The 16,119-nt window shown below is 32.3% G+C and overlaps 2 pseudogenes across 2 annotated transcripts; one reads left to right on the top strand and one right to left on the bottom strand.

Annotated features, from left to right (window-relative positions):
• Positions 1-2,800: 2,800 nt before the first annotated feature.
• LOC148612644 (uncharacterized) lies at positions 2,801-8,378 on the bottom strand (annotated as a pseudogene). The gene is made up of 2 exons (XR_015924447.1): positions 7,648-8,378; positions 2,801-4,273 (listed from the first exon to the last, which is right to left on the bottom strand). The product of XR_015924447.1 is annotated as an uncharacterized LOC148612644 (transcript).
• LOC148612643 (uncharacterized) lies at positions 7,278-10,581 on the top strand (annotated as a pseudogene). The gene is made up of 3 exons (XR_015924448.1): positions 7,278-7,319; positions 8,644-8,758; positions 9,434-10,581. The product of XR_015924448.1 is annotated as an uncharacterized LOC148612643 (transcript).
• Positions 10,582-16,119: the final 5,538 nt, after the last annotated feature.

Here is a 16,119-nt window from a genome sequence, read left to right as displayed (position 1 = left end):
TGTAAACCAAACACATTCTAAGGTGGCTGGTTTAGACAGGCTATACTGTACATTTTTCAATCTTAGAAATATTCGTTCTGATGAACTAAAATCTCCCCCTCCATAAACTTATCAACCCTGCATTAACTATATCAAAACATGTGAAAATCAATTTAATTTCACAGAAAAATCAAAAGCCTTATCAAAGCAGTGTTATAACTTCTTGTATATACGAGGTGGCCAAAGAAGCAAATTGATTCTTCTGAATAGAAAAATTTATTTATAATCATGTGAATCAATTAAGTAAGTACTAGTCCATATAAAATTCAGATACGCATCCAGTAGAAGTGGTTCATACTGCAGAAAAAAAAACAACAGTCCTTCCTGTAAATAATTATATCTGCATTTTTAGAAAACCATGCATTCATCCTCCATTAAACAACCAAATCATGAAGGATAACTCTTGCGTAGTTGCAAAGTCTCACTAACCACTTCTAATGTTTCCATTACTTTACATGTTAAACAAGTAATTTTCAATCTTTCACTGTGAATTCCCAGGACAAATGACACGTTAAAGTTGCATACTATTACAAAGCTAGGAAAATAAGGCTTTCAAAATCATTACTCTAATGGTACGATGTCCCTAGAAATTCTTCACAAAATTTACTTGAATAAAAAATACTGAAAATCACATTTTTACCTTTTCTGCTAACTGACAGCAAGGAGGAAAATTACTCACACATGTTCATACACTTTTGTAGTAAATTACAATAAATGATTTTAAAGTACACATTCTCAGCTTCATTTTGACTTCTTTTAATCAGAATACACACAAATAATGCACTTACAATACATAGGTCTAGGTTCAGTTTGTTTTTGGAACTACATAAGGGGGGGGTGGCCATTTGACCCGGAAGTAGTTAGTGAGACCTAATTTTAAAAAATATTTATATTTTTTTTATCTTTAACGGGCAAAAGAGTGTTGTGGTTAAACTTACATCAGATAATACAGGTAGCTCCAACATTTTTAACATTTTCCAAAAACAAATTTAAAATACTATATAGTCTTCCAACTACCCCCTCCACAAAAAATAGGTAAGTGGTGCTGCATTTAATTGAGTAAAGTTCCTTTCCAATGAATGAAGAGTTTTCACATCAAAATTCTACTTTTTCTTTGCCTGAATGGCAATGTCTCAGCTAAAATTGGTTATCGTGAATAACCAAAATATGATCACTCCTGCGCGGAACAAGTTCCGCACACTCGTTAAATTTCGCCGTACTTCGGCAATCGTGATAATATTTTGGTTATTCACTCTTTCCCATTAATTATCCTATTAACAAAAAGGAGTTTTCGTTTGACTAATAAATCTAGATGTTTACAAATAGGTAAAGCAAAACTACGGTAAGTAGCAATATACGTCCTTCTTCTATTGAATTCCAGATCGGCAGTTTTATCGGTTCTGTATTTGTCATTTTTACCTGCATGTGCTAGCCTTTATATACTTTTTAAATGGCACTCCACATAAGAATCATGCAATTTGAGATTCAAAGTTAGAAAGCCTACGTATTTTTATTCTGGATATTTTGTTTAAAATGTCATAGTAAACAGAAAGTAAGTGTGATTTTTTTAAATAAACCTTGTTCATAGGAGATAAAAATATATAGAATGTAGTGTAGAATTCAAAATTAAGGGAGATGACTCTCTAAATGACACTAAAATATAACAGAAACTATTGACTTTTCAATGTGGATTATATCCTAAGAACAGAAAGAATTGACTGAATAATTATACCTTTCATCATATAAAGAAACTTAATAACAAAAATAAAAATACGTAGCCTTTTTTAAGTGGACCACATTTTACAGAATTTGCATGATTCTTAAAAAGATACTTCTACTTTATAATTCGACCGACTGAAGATTTCAGTGATTTAAAGTGCAATACATTATATTTAACTACAAAACACTATGACAAATCAACCGATAAATGGAAGAAAGAAGTACGAAATTCCAATAACAAAACATGTACCTTAACTAGTTTATAATTAGTACTTCGATAGTTACAATGACTATAATAATAGTAATCAAGAGAACCAAGATTCTAGCGGAAAATCAATAGAACATAATCCAGGGACAAAGACCAGACACGGAGAACAGACACACACAAAAAAGAACATAAAGTTAATAACATAATACATACAAATTAACAAAAGTAAATGAGCAACTCGGACTCCACTAAAAACTGGGGGCATGGATCAGGTGTACCAATAGGGTTAGCGTCTTCTGATTGTCTAAAAACACCTGCCGAGTTGTTTATCAAAAGTCAAGCTATCTTCGGGTGATAGCAATTCTAACCAGTGTTGCCTCTTGTGCGTGTCAAATTAAAATGGGTGGCAGGTCGGCGAATATGTATATTAAAGCATCGATCTTAGTGGTTTATTTTCGTGTCGGTTTCGACTGTGTAGGAAATACTGCATGAGACAAAACTCGTATGACGGAATTAACTTTTACCCACTCAAACTTACATGCGAACTTTTGCAGTTTACCTGAAGTGACCGGATGTTTAGTCTCGAAGGAAATGTTTATTCTGATATATCTGATTGGTCCTTGGCAAGTGTAATAAATCATTAATTTTAAAAGAAATAAACTTATTCTTATTGATTGATTGATTATTATTTAATGTTGGATAAGGTGTAGTTATGTTCTACATAAAGCACGCTTGTACATACGAAAGCATCTTGACTCACGCGTTGGAAGTATTTGGCTTTTTTAATGATCAGAGCAAATGCATCAAAAGGACTCGCATATAAGATAAAATAAATCAATATACCATAAATTTTATTGTATCAATCATTTTGCTCGATTATCTATTTGATATGCAAAGTCTTAGATAAATAGTTTGTCCATTTGGGACAGGGTGTCGAGTTGTTATACAAATATGTGTGACCCCATAAGCACGTATATTCATTTGTAAAGAGAAATGGCCTCATTTTTGTATCTGCGTTAAATAATAAGCATTTTTAATTCATGTAACTGTATGACACTTAACCAAAAGAAAACAGAAATCATAACAATGGAAAGAAAACAGAAAATAATATATAGCCGAAGGCTTGGCAGGAAGTTGGATGCAGTCAAAAAAAATTTAACCAAAAAAATATGGAATGAATTTCATGCTCTGCTTCGTCACGAAACTTTTTCAATTGAACTCGTGCTTATTTAAAACAATCGATATACCATTTTCAGTCCAAAGCACTACATGACAGTCTTTATCTCATCAAGACCATCTATCAAGTTTAGTGAAGCGCCTTCAACATCCCGAGTTCCAGTTAACCAGATGCTATATGTATCGTAGAATACATCGAGAACATTCATTGTCCATGGAATACCCTCTTCCTTTAGTCTGCTGGCAAAGAATTTTCCAAAGTTGGTAACTTCATTCTGGTTCAGAGCTCCTCCTTTATTATCCCAAGGCATCCATGCTCCGAGGTATGTTTTCAACTTATGAGTTTTGGTGAAATTGGTTGCATAAGTGATTGCTTATTTGACGTTTGTTTGTCCAACATTAGTCCCGTTTCCTGTCCAATATTTTTGGCTCTTTTTCCCATTTTTAAAATCTTTGTTGGGTCCTGATGCATAAATATGCCACTCCGCCATTACATAATCGTCATCTTTGTAGATATTTTCGTCAAAGACGTTAAGATCCTTTGCTGTTTTCTTTGGAGACCCTAATATAATTATTCTTTTCTTGTTCTGTCCACCAGCATTCCTTATCTTTTTTACAACTCTTCTTGTCCAGTCATTGTATTTGTCAGTGTTTTCGCTGAGACTGTTGCTACAGTCGTTGCCACAACCATCGATTCCGAGCTCAGTAAACAGATTAAAAGAAAGTCTGTAATCAAAGGCTCTTAGTTTCCTATCTACTTTTCTCCACCAAGTGAGACATTCCGTTCTAGCCTCATCAGTAGCGTTCGCTTCAGCTTCATGGTGTATCCAGAAAATAATTCAGGCCGAGAGAATCATTTTCAAATTTCTCAAAAATTTTCTCATTTTAAAGCCTTCAAGATCAGCACGACATCGGATACGATGATTCTTCAAACATTTAGCTGCTACGTGTTCAATGTTAGTTTTGCTCTATTTTGAAAAATCTAAAGTTTTCATGAAGTTTGTAGAGAGACCCTGGCCAACTACCTTCTGGTAGTCAGAGGGGCTGATCGGACTTGATGAAGCCATTAGCTCGTGTATATAACATGTCAACAGTACTACAGCTACTAAGATGTTCATCTTTATTGCACTTCTGAAATTGGATATAAAATTATTCAATAATTTCTAATCAAATCAGTTTGTCAATAGCATGTACCTCACTTATCCAACATCTGAGTTTAAACATGGAACTTTTTAATTATATCAAATTCACCATATAAACTCAAAATCAAGTTATTGAATAAATGGCTTTGGCTTAATTTAAACTCAATTGATTTCCGTTCGAAACCTGGTTCCTTTGTTTTTCTTTTCAAACGTATATTTTCAACAATCTTTCGGAGAATTCTAAGGAGAATTTATCATCAAAATGTCATAATCTTTCTTAAGATTAATCTTATATTTAAATGAAGAGTAATAATAAAGTTGGGTAATAGTCAAAAGAAATCGTAAAAAAGTCTGTATAACAAATGACAATATCAAGGCAAAAACCGCAAAAAACTGGAGTTCTGACTTGTTACAGACAAATGGGCTAAACCAGGTTTTAAAGCGTGCAAAATATCCCGATTCCATTACGGCTAACAATTTCGGGTAAATTACAAAATAAACGGGTAGTATGAAATTGCTACCAATCAAAATTTCAGCCTGATATCGTTCCGTTTTAAATTTCACTTGTGGAATTCGTTCAAGAATAAAAGATTTTGTTGAGTAATAAATAAAAATGCTTTCAGCTTGTAGTTATCATTTATTCGATGGAATACAGAACTGACACAGGAATGTTTATTGTAAAACTGTATAAACGATTCGTACATTACAGGATTTTTTATATGTTTTTCTATACATATATCATTATGTAGATATGACCAAAATCGACGATAATTATAATGCACTGCTACATTATTCCGTTTAATTTCATTTTTTTTGTAAGGTCAAATAAAATAATATATAGGTTACCTTCTATACTTTTGAAAACAATAGTGTAGGTAGGTAGAGATTTCTTTAATTTTACATTTTTTATATTAAGTATACAAGAGAAAAAATCTGATTTTATCAGTTCTTACTGAAAATGACAACAAAAATAGGGTACATTATTTCTAGCTGAAAAAAATGTGAGTAGGGTAAAAACACATATGTGTTTTGATTGGCCTAATAATGCATTAGAATCATTATTGATGGATATATATTGATCAACGGTATGGACATTAGAATTAATTGAACTGAAGTCAATGTCTTTAGTCAATATCATTCATGACCGTTCTTTGTAAAATCATGTCATTCACTCCAATTTAATTTATAAAATCTTCTATATGCCCCGTATGTCTTAAAATGTCCCTAATAAGTGTTTTATTGCGAAATAACTACAGTTTGGTGAAAAACACACACACTTGAATAATAAAGTTAAAATAAGTTATATGATTTCGGGTGTGATATAAAAAAAATTAATCGGTAACAAATAATTTAAATTAACTTTCAAAGCATAATATGATACCAAAAACCTTGAAAAGATTTTAAGAATAAGAATACTTACATTTCAGTACAATTCCGACAAGTTTTAAAAGACTTTGAGGAATGTGAAGTCCTTACCTGTTTGAACTGCCTAGAACGGGCCGACAAGGCATTGATACAATAAGAATATGTACTGTGACTTTTCGATAATTTCATTTCATTACATTTCCTATCTTTGTCATCGGACAAATTCAAAATGGTATTTTTGGACAATATTAGTCATAAAACTCAAAAATAAACATTTTGCATTGTTTTAAAATATGTGTATGTTGCTATATTAAAATATCTCAAATAAAGACTTTGAATGAATTGTAGTTCATTAAATGGACACTATTTTATCGAATCTAGTGGATACTCCTCATTTGTATTTGTGTTAGTAATGAATTAATTTCTCACTTTTTTACATTGTAATAGATATAGAAAACTTCGAAATGAAACAATATCTGCACTCAACCGAACAGCAAAGTCAAAAATGTCGATTTCTGATGGAAACTCGCTTCGTATGATCATGTGTATTACCATCGGTAAAAAATAAAATGAAGACAGAAATCTTTGAACACAATAATTGTATTCAGGAAATTCTCAAAACTAAAACTATCGAAATTTGAAACCAAATCCTTCACCGAGAGATTCTCTCATGTGCAATACAAGGAATGAATATATATATATATATGGATTTTGCTATTTGACTTTTTTTATTTCTATAGTGGGAAGAAAAGAAACCTGTCTTAGCATGCTTAGAGGCTTTTTAACGGTAGCCCTGATCTGTAAATCAAATATCTTAAGTTTCTCGAGTCATACATTATATAATAACTACAAGTGACTTCATTGAAATTGTGCCCGAGTAAATTCATTTCAGGAGCTTTCAAGCATTTTTTTCTGCCTTGATATTATTCCAATGTGGTCAATATATAGGTATTTGGTCCATATTTAAACACAATGTTGCTTTCTCAAAAAAAGTTTGATTTCAATCTACTTTTCCGTTGTTTAATAATTCTGAGACAGACGAAAAATTAAAAAAAAAAACTATATAAAAAGCAAAGAGAACAACCCTCCATAAGTCAAACATGTAGCCATTATTATTGGTCCCTTAAAGTGAAGGTTGTATGGGTTGACTAACAAATGGATGGACGTAAATCGGTATACCACCCTACGTTGTTTATAAGATAGCAAATGCGTGTTCGTCTTCTAGCATAATTTCATTATACTAGAGAAAATAAAAATGCGAAAATGCAGTTTTACCAAGAAAAAACCTCGGATTATTATAAGTATATATATAAATAGTTTCTTGAATATAAGCAGCTGCCCTTGTTATGTTTAATTTTAGATATATTTCATTATTTGAATCATTGTTAAATTAATACCAGTAATACAATATCATACACGATATCATAAAAAGGTCCAATAGGTTTTGAAAAATAAACTCATATATTGATTGTAGACAAAAAAAATACCATATACGCTAAATATCGCTAAAGTTGGCACCTTCGTGTGATTAAATAAGTTTAAATTTAACCTAACGAGAATGGATATGGTAAATATGTTAAAGAGTCAACAACCCCACCAGGATGAAAAAATATCAGCTCAAGGCCACCCTTCAGTCTTCAATGAATGACGAGGAAACCCTCACATAACAGGTCGGAATGCAATTGTTCCCAAAACTACATTATACATAAGTACAGTGGAATAGTTTCCCACATATTGTCGAGCAAAATGAAAAGATTACTGAAAGTGAAAACGAAACAATACATACAAAGATTCCTGACTTTGGACAAGCGCGAAAAATGCAGCGGAATTAAAGTTTTGGCGTGATCACAACCCACCCCTCTTAAATCTATCCACTGTGGAAATATATAAAACGATTAAACACATCTAAAAATCAGTTCAAAAAGGTACGAGTCCCTTGTTAAAACAGACATAAAGAAATTCATTATAGGTTACACAAATGCACAAACAAATGACTACTTGCAGTTAACTGCCATAAGACTACTTAAGAAATTATCTTCCTGGTTCGACACATTGAATGTCACCATGTTTGCTTCACCACGCTATATTTAGCCTTATGTTCGTTCATTCATTGTTGATTCATTTGCAAATATTTGAGGAAGTAGACCTAAGCACTGGGGCATTACTCCTAAAATCATTGATGTTTATATCATATCCAATCCCACCAAAGCCTGTCAAGCATTCACTTGTAACAGAATGAAATCAATCTAGCTATCCTCAGATGAGAATTATGTAAAATTTGTTACACAAACGTACCGATGCTTTTTTTTAGAGTTATGTCCCTTAACCTTCGTTTACTTCCTTATCTTAGGTTTTTTACTTACTTTTTATCAAAAGAACAACAAAATAACTGATTTATGGTGGTTATCATCCAAAAATGATTCAGTCTTTTGTATTTCGTACTAAGGAACTTACGTGTTTGTTCTTTCCCAAGTTTTGATCGTTGACACCTCATTATTCTTTCCTGTTATTTGGTGACTGATAACAAAATAAAAAAAACTAAAAAGTATTGCCCTCAACATGTACAACATTCAGAACTCCTGGTGTTTCTAAATGGAGGTGATTTGTTGAAAAAACAAAACAAAACAAAACAAAACAAAAACAAAAACAAAATTGAAACGTTCATTAAACCATATACCATGTAATATTTCGAAGATTTGCAAACGCATGTTTTACGAAAGTTTTCTTTCAAATGTGTTCGAGCACACGCATACATGGTCGACAACAATCAACGCGACCTTAAGGTTTTTTTAATAACTGTTTAAATATGTGAAATGCTAAAAATATTTAAGATGAGTACCTAAATTATTATTATTCTAAATGAATCATGATAAAGTTTTTTTTTATGTTTTTAACCAAAACATCAAGTTTGATATTAAAACAAATGTTTATATAGGTGTTTTATTACATAGTTTTCCCCAAAAATAACATTTTAAAAGGTATAATATCTGTCAGGTGTCCGATGGTAAAGATAGAGGCGATTAAATTAACTGAAGTGATCAATAAGTTACTGTATAAATTCCGAACCTATTGATGACTTTACAGACAGTTTTCTGCACAGTACAAGCAGGTAAGAAAACGAATTGTTTATTCTAAAAAAAAATGTTGGTGGTTTTGATCTTTTTGAAATACAATTATTTTTTTTTGCTTTTTTCTTTATGCTTTTTCTGGGAAATATTTAGGAAAAAAAATACTTTTAAAACATAACAATAATATCCCATTATTTCTTTAGGCATTCAGGATTAAACAAATGCACTGTATTAAGTGTATTTTAGAGAAGAAAACCTAGATTTCTTCGTAATTCAATAAATATCTGGTGAGAGCATAAATTTGACATTATTTCTAATTCTTTAATTTAACATTTGTCGCCACTGACAGTTGGTGTTGTTTTGAGGAAACCAAAACTGCAAATATCTTTAGAAAAAACGCACTTTTTTTCCTTATGTAATTTGTTTTCCAGTTAGTTGAAGATGATGTTTTTCTTTCCTTACATCACATGAAATACTAATCGCATACTGAAATTTGAGATACACGATATACATTTTTCATAAATATTGAAATTTATATTCTGTTAATGACGAACAAAATTGTATAAATCTTGGGCAGCTTTAAAGTGAAAAGTAATATAATTGCAACATTTCCATCTCATTAAAATTGTAATTTAAATGATTAAAAGCTTGAACTTTATAGCAAGTTTTAGGGAACTTAAAGTTAATTTATAAAACTGTTCCACATATAATTTCAGGACGAAATAAAGATGAACATATTTACAATCGTGATTCTGTTGACATGCTGTACACTTGAGCTTATGGCTTCATCCAATCCGATCAGCCCCTCTGACTACCAGAAGGTGATTGGACAGGGTTTCTCAACAAATTACTTCAAAACTTTGGATTTTTCAAAATACAGCAAAACTAACATTGAACACGTTGCAGCTAAAGGGTTTAAAAATCTTCGTCTCCGATGTCGTGCTGATCTTGATGGTTTAGATATGACAAAATTTTTGAAAAATTTAAAAACGGTTGTCAATGATTCTCTCAATTTGAATGTTACTCCAATTATTTCCTGGATTCATCATGAAGCTGAAGCGAACGCTACCGATGAGGCACGAACGGAGTATCTAATCTGGTGGACAAAGGTTGCTACGAAACTTAGATCCTTCGATTATAGACTGTCGTTCAATTTGTTTACCGAGCTCGGAATCGATGGTTGTGGCAACGACTGTAGTAACAGTCTCTGAGAAAACACTGACAAATATAACGATTGGACAAAAAGAGTAGTAAAAAAGATAAGGAATGCTGGTGGGAAGAGCGATAAAAGAATAATCATATTAGGGTCTCCAAAGAAAACAGCAAAGGATCTTAACGTCATTGACGAAAATATCTACAAAGATGACGATTATATGATGGCGGAGTGGCATATTTATGCATCAGGACCCAACAAAGATGTTAAAAATGGGGAAAAAAGCCAAAAATATTGGACAGGAAACGGAACTGATGTTGGACAAACAAACGTGGACCAAGCAATCACTTATGCAACCAATTTCACCAAAAATCATAAGTTGAAAACATATCTCGGAGCATGGATGCCATGGGATAACAAGGGAGGAGCTCTGAACCAGACTGAAGTTACTAACTTTGGAAAATTCTTTGCCAGCAGACTAAAGCAAGAGGGTATTCCATGGACAATGAATGTTCTCGATGCATTCTACGATACATCTAGTAGCAGCTGGTTAACTGGAACAAAGGATGTTAAAGGCGCTTCACTAAACTTGATAGATGTTCTTGATGAGATAAAGACTGTCATGTAGTGTTATGGACTCAAATGTTGAATGAACAAGAGTTTCTATTTTTTTTTAAGTTGTAATATTAAATTTTAATTAAACAAGGTTCAGCAAAGATATTTTGGTTACATATTCATACAGTTTTAGGAGTTAGAAATGCATGTTATTCAAAGCAGATACAGAAGTGACGCCTTTGCCCTTTACAAATGATTATACGTGCCTATGGAGTCATTGGTATAATATTGTCCAAATGGACAAATTCACAAACTATTTATCTTTTAAAAGTTTTATTTTGCATATCAAATCTATAATCGAACAAAATAATAGATACAATTAAATTAACTGTATAACATTTAATTTTGTAGTGCTTTTAAATCAGACAGAAGATAAAATCCATGAATCCAAACTCAATGAGGCTTTACTATCATTGAAACATTTATTATAAAAAAACATATATAATCCATAGAACCAAGCTCGACAAAAAGTGCAAAGAGGGATATCAAACAAGATCTTTAAATGAACAGAACCACGCTCGACAGCAGGAAAATGGACCAAATAAAAAAGCAACACGCAGACAAATCACGATAGAGATGAGCAACATGACCCCCTAAGACTAGCTTGGTATAATATATGATGCCATTCGGTGCAAAAATAAATATCGTACAAAAGGTGCCTTACAAAAATCGTATTTAAAATTTCATTGATTATAGTTTTTTTATGTTTATGTACGCCGACAAATACCGAGCTTGATTACAAATTTCAGGTCCAGTATTGTAAAGTTAAGAAAGGAACAATAGAGGGTTGACGTATATTTGTAGTGAGATGTAAAAACAACTTTGTGTCAGTCATTCGTTTCGATTTGAATAGAAACACGAAAAATCACTGATTAAGGGGATATCTTACTAGGAAACTTCGAGGTACGATCTGTCTCCCTTTTAATAACAAGTAAAGTGCCATGAAACAGTGTAGAGAACGAATGTTCTAGATACATTCTACGACACTCTAGTAACAGCTGATTAACTGGAAGGCACCTAAACCGATATAAACTCAATTAAAGTTACCCGTGAGTCTTCAATAAATGACGAGGAAACCCTCACACCACAGGATAGGATGCAGCTGTCCCAAAAATAACATTATACACAGGTACAGCGAAATATCCCCATATACCTCAATAGCATAAAAGTAAACTGAAAGTGAAGACATAACAATTCTTACAAAGATTCCTGACTTTGTACAATCGCAAAGAATGCAGGGGATTTAAAGTCCTTTGGCGTGATCATAGCCCTCCCCTCTTAAAACTATCCACTGTGAAAATATGTAACACGATAAAACACACGTAAAAATCAGGTAAAAAATGTCTGACATCCCTGTTAAAACAGAAATAATAATTATATAATTAATAGGGAAGAATGGATAACCAAAATATTATCGCTAGTGCCGAAGAACGCCTAGATTTAACGATTGTGAACTTGTTCTGCACACAGTTAAAATCCTCAAGCGTTCTTGGCACGAGTGATCATATTTTGGTTATTCACCATAGCCTATTTATTGTATAGATTGTCTTCATAATTTATTGATATGTTCAACATTGATATCAAACTTGTGACGTTTTGGCGGGAGAAAGTCCGAGAGTGAAATTACCGAATATATTTTACAGTGTAAATTATCGAAATTTATTACACTGGGAATATTCGGTAAATCACTGCTATCTATATAATAAAGAAATTCATAATACCTTACAGAAATGCATTAAAAAGGACTACTATCGGTTAACTGACATATGCCTTCTTTAGAAAGAGTAATAAATGGAACCAAGATTCTAGCAGATATCAAAAGAATGCAATCCAAGGACGAAAACCTGGCATGGAAAATAGACAAACACAACAAAAAGCATTAAATAACCAAAATAATACATACAAAGTAAGAAAAGTTAATGAGCAACATGGGAACATGGCCCTGGTGCACCGGTAGAGTAAGCGTCCTCTGCTTTTCTAGCAACACCCGCCGAGTTGCTCATAAAAAGTAAAGTCCAGGGTAGACGAGAGAGGAAAGGAAAATCATAACACGTTGAACAAATCAGTTTTCATGGTGCAGAACGATACGCCGTAACGATGTACGAGTTCATGATGGCGACCATAAAACTTCTGTAGTGATGACATCAATCTTATAGCAATATAACCCTGTTCTAGAAGCCTAATTGTAAGCAGTCTGCGTAGTTACGGCAATTTCTGTTATGAGTGTTGATATGAAAGCAGGTGAAGGGATGTTGCCACAGATGAAAGGAAAGTTGGCAATACGACATAAAAAGTTAACGCGTTTGTCATATAGGTTGGTCAATAGTTTTCGAAAACAGTCAGTTGGTGCAGAGGAGAGAACCAAAGCCAGTGAGGACCTGAATCTTTCCGTTATGTTAAATGTGAAAGCATGCATTTTACTACTCTTTACATTCGTACTGCGCCTTTTAATGTACGGATGCTCTATTACCCCCAATCAATATTTCCACCAAGTTTCACCTTTTATTTTTAAGCTTTACAACATTAGAAACCCGGTCAATTTTGTGCACGAAACAGTGCACCTCAATCGCATCTGTATATTGCAACCTTAGCGTCGTCGTTTCCCAGTATCATATTCGGCATACGTCGATCCGTCGGACTATCGAACCGACTACTGAACTATGAATTATGGACTCATGTACAAGCGATGAATATGCACATTATATGAGTTATTTCTTACGAGATACTGAAAAATACACATAAAAGAAATTACCGCTTTAAAACATATAAGTAAGGATACAAGTAAGCTTAGACAAAAAACTAATAATGAAACAGTGAGAGTGCAAGATAGCCAATTTTCAGACATAAAATTTTTCAAGAGTAAGTTTTTTTTGTTTTTTTTCTGGTCGAAACATTGAAGGCATTCAAATTTTACCGCTGGCAACTGGTAGCCTTAGAAAAACGAAGCACGACCACACTAGCTAGAATAGCGCTAGAAGTTACCACGTGATTTTTTTAAAAATTTATATTTCGTCAAAAAGTAAGTAGTAGTCTTTGTAAGAATCATGCAAATTCTGTAATTTGTTATACACTGAAAAAAAGGGTTACATATTTTTATTTTTGTTGTTTAGTTGCTTTATACGTCTATATGATGAAATGTATACTTGTTCATTCCAATCTGTCTGCTTTTAGGAGATACACCACATTGAAAATCTAACAGCTTCTATTGTATTTTAGTTTCATTTACAGAGTTATCTCCCTTAACTTTGAATTTTATGGTACATTCTATATATTTTTATCTCCTAAGAACAGGGTTTATATGAAAAGTCACATGTTAATTCTGTTTACTATAATATTTTAAACAAAATATCAAAAATAAAAATATGTAGGCTTTCTAACCATGAATAACATTTTGCATGATTCTTATCTGGAGTGCTACGTAATAAGGTGATCATCTGTAAGTTTATGATATTTTTTTCCCAATTTTCTTTACAAATGCATTTTGCCAGAAACCTGTATATATAAACTTGTTAGTAAGCCAATTTACGATAAAATTATCATACGGTGGAGCACAGGATTCCCTGACTTTTCCACTTATTTATTAAACTATTAAACTACTTTTTTTCCCTTTTGATAAAATGGTAGCAGATGCCCAGAAGACGTAAACATGGGAAACTGAAGATTCTATTCAATTATCTTTAAAAACAAAAAACAAAACGAAAATGTGAAAATAATGAATTTAATTCTGGACTACTTTCATTTTCGTAAAAATCGTGGGGGGTGGGGGTGGTAACTTGTTAATTTTGCTTTGGTAGTCTAAGAAAGAAAAATGTGGTATGAAGATGTAGCTAATTAAGATATCCTAAAATAGGGAACTAATGGTTTTATTTCAATGTTTGCAGTACTTATTTAGTTGTGATCATTTAAGGTCAAGTTGTCATTGGGTATGCCCAATATACCTCCCTACTTTGTGTGGCAGTGAATAAAAAGTATTATCTATGAATGTGACTCAATTTGTAAAGAAAAAAACACGTTTATTCTATTTATTTTTATTTAACAGCCAAAATATAAAAATAAAAATAAAATTCTCCATAAACAACATCTATCAATAGGCAAGATATAAAAATAAATATACAGTGAAACATGTCTAAAGCAAATTCAGAATTATCTGAAAACCTGTCTTAACCCAACCCTGAATTATCTGAAAATCTGTCTTAACCCAACCCTGAATAACCTGAAAAACTGTCTAAACCGAACTCTGAATAATCTGAAAACCTGTCTAAACCAAATCCTGAATCTAAAACCTGTATAAACCAAACTCTGAAAACCTGTCTAAACTAAACTGAATAATCTGAAAACCTGTCTTAACTAAACTCTGAATCTGAAACCTGTCTAAAGCAAACCCTGAATCTAAAGCCTGTCTAAACCAAATTCTGAATCTGAAACCTGTCTTAACCAAACTCTAAAAAATCTGGAAATCTGTCTAAACCAGACACTTTCCAATGTCCCTTTACATCAATTCAAAGTATTTTGAACCTTTGTAAACCAAACACCTGTCTAGTCCAAACACATTCAAGGTGGTTGGTTTAGACAGGTTATACTGTACATTTTTCAAACTTAAAAATATTCGTTATGAATGAACCAAAACCTACCCCTCCATAAACTTATCAACCCTGCATATTAATTGACTGGCTGAAAATAATGTTACTTTTCACTTATTGATTGAAAAAGATTAACTATATCAAAACATGTGCAAATCAATTTAAATCCACAGAAAAATCAAAAGCCTTATCAAAGCAGTGTTATAACTTCTTGTATATAAGAGGTGGCCAAAGAAGCAAATTGATTGTTCTGAATAGAAAAATTTAATTATAATCATGTCAATCAATTAAGTAAGTACTAGTCCATATAAAATTCAGATACAGCCTCCAGTAGAAGTGATTCATGCTGCAGAAAAGACAACTAAATGAACAATGTTTATTTTCAGTTTACATATGCTACATTTTTTATTTAACAAAAGTCCTTTCTGTAATTTTATCTGTATTTTTGGAAAACCATACATTCATCTCCCATTAAACAACCAAATCAAGAAGGATAACTCTTGTATAGTTCTAATTTCACACAAAATCTTTATAATTTTTATCTCAAAAGAGCAACAACCGAATAAAAAAAAATTGTAACTAAGAGACTGGTTGTGTGGTGTGTAACTATTTCAAGAAATAAAAGTGAATTTGTCAGGTTTTTGACATGCTAGAATCACCTCTTGTCTGATTTTTATATAGACTTATACTTAATGTTACGTCATTCTTGTACCAATCAGATCAATTGTTTTATTTCTTGTACTTATTAACAGCTAAATATACCTACTGAGTAGAAATAAAGTAGATAAAATCAAATGAATATAAATGGTTCAAAAAACAGAAAAAAGGAACACAAAGTGATCAAAATTTGAGGTATTTCATAAGAGTATTGTGGATAAACTTACATCAGATAATACTAGTAGCTCCAAAATGTTTAATCATTATTTAAAAATCAAATTTAAAATACTATTTAGTCTTCCAATGCACCTTACTACCCCATCCCCACCCCCCACCCCCCCCCCACACCCAAAAAATAGGTAGGTGGTGCTGCATTTGAATAAAGTTCCTTTACTAT

Source organism: Perna viridis, chromosome 7 (assembly GCF_037379345.1).
Source record: "Perna viridis isolate PV_CMFRI_1.1 ecotype Kerala chromosome 7, ASM3737934v1, whole genome shotgun sequence".
Lineage (NCBI taxonomy): Eukaryota > Metazoa > Mollusca > Bivalvia > Mytilida > Mytilidae > Perna > Perna viridis.
The sequence above is the reverse complement of the archived record's forward strand: the minus strand, read 5'-3'. Positions and strand labels throughout refer to the sequence as shown.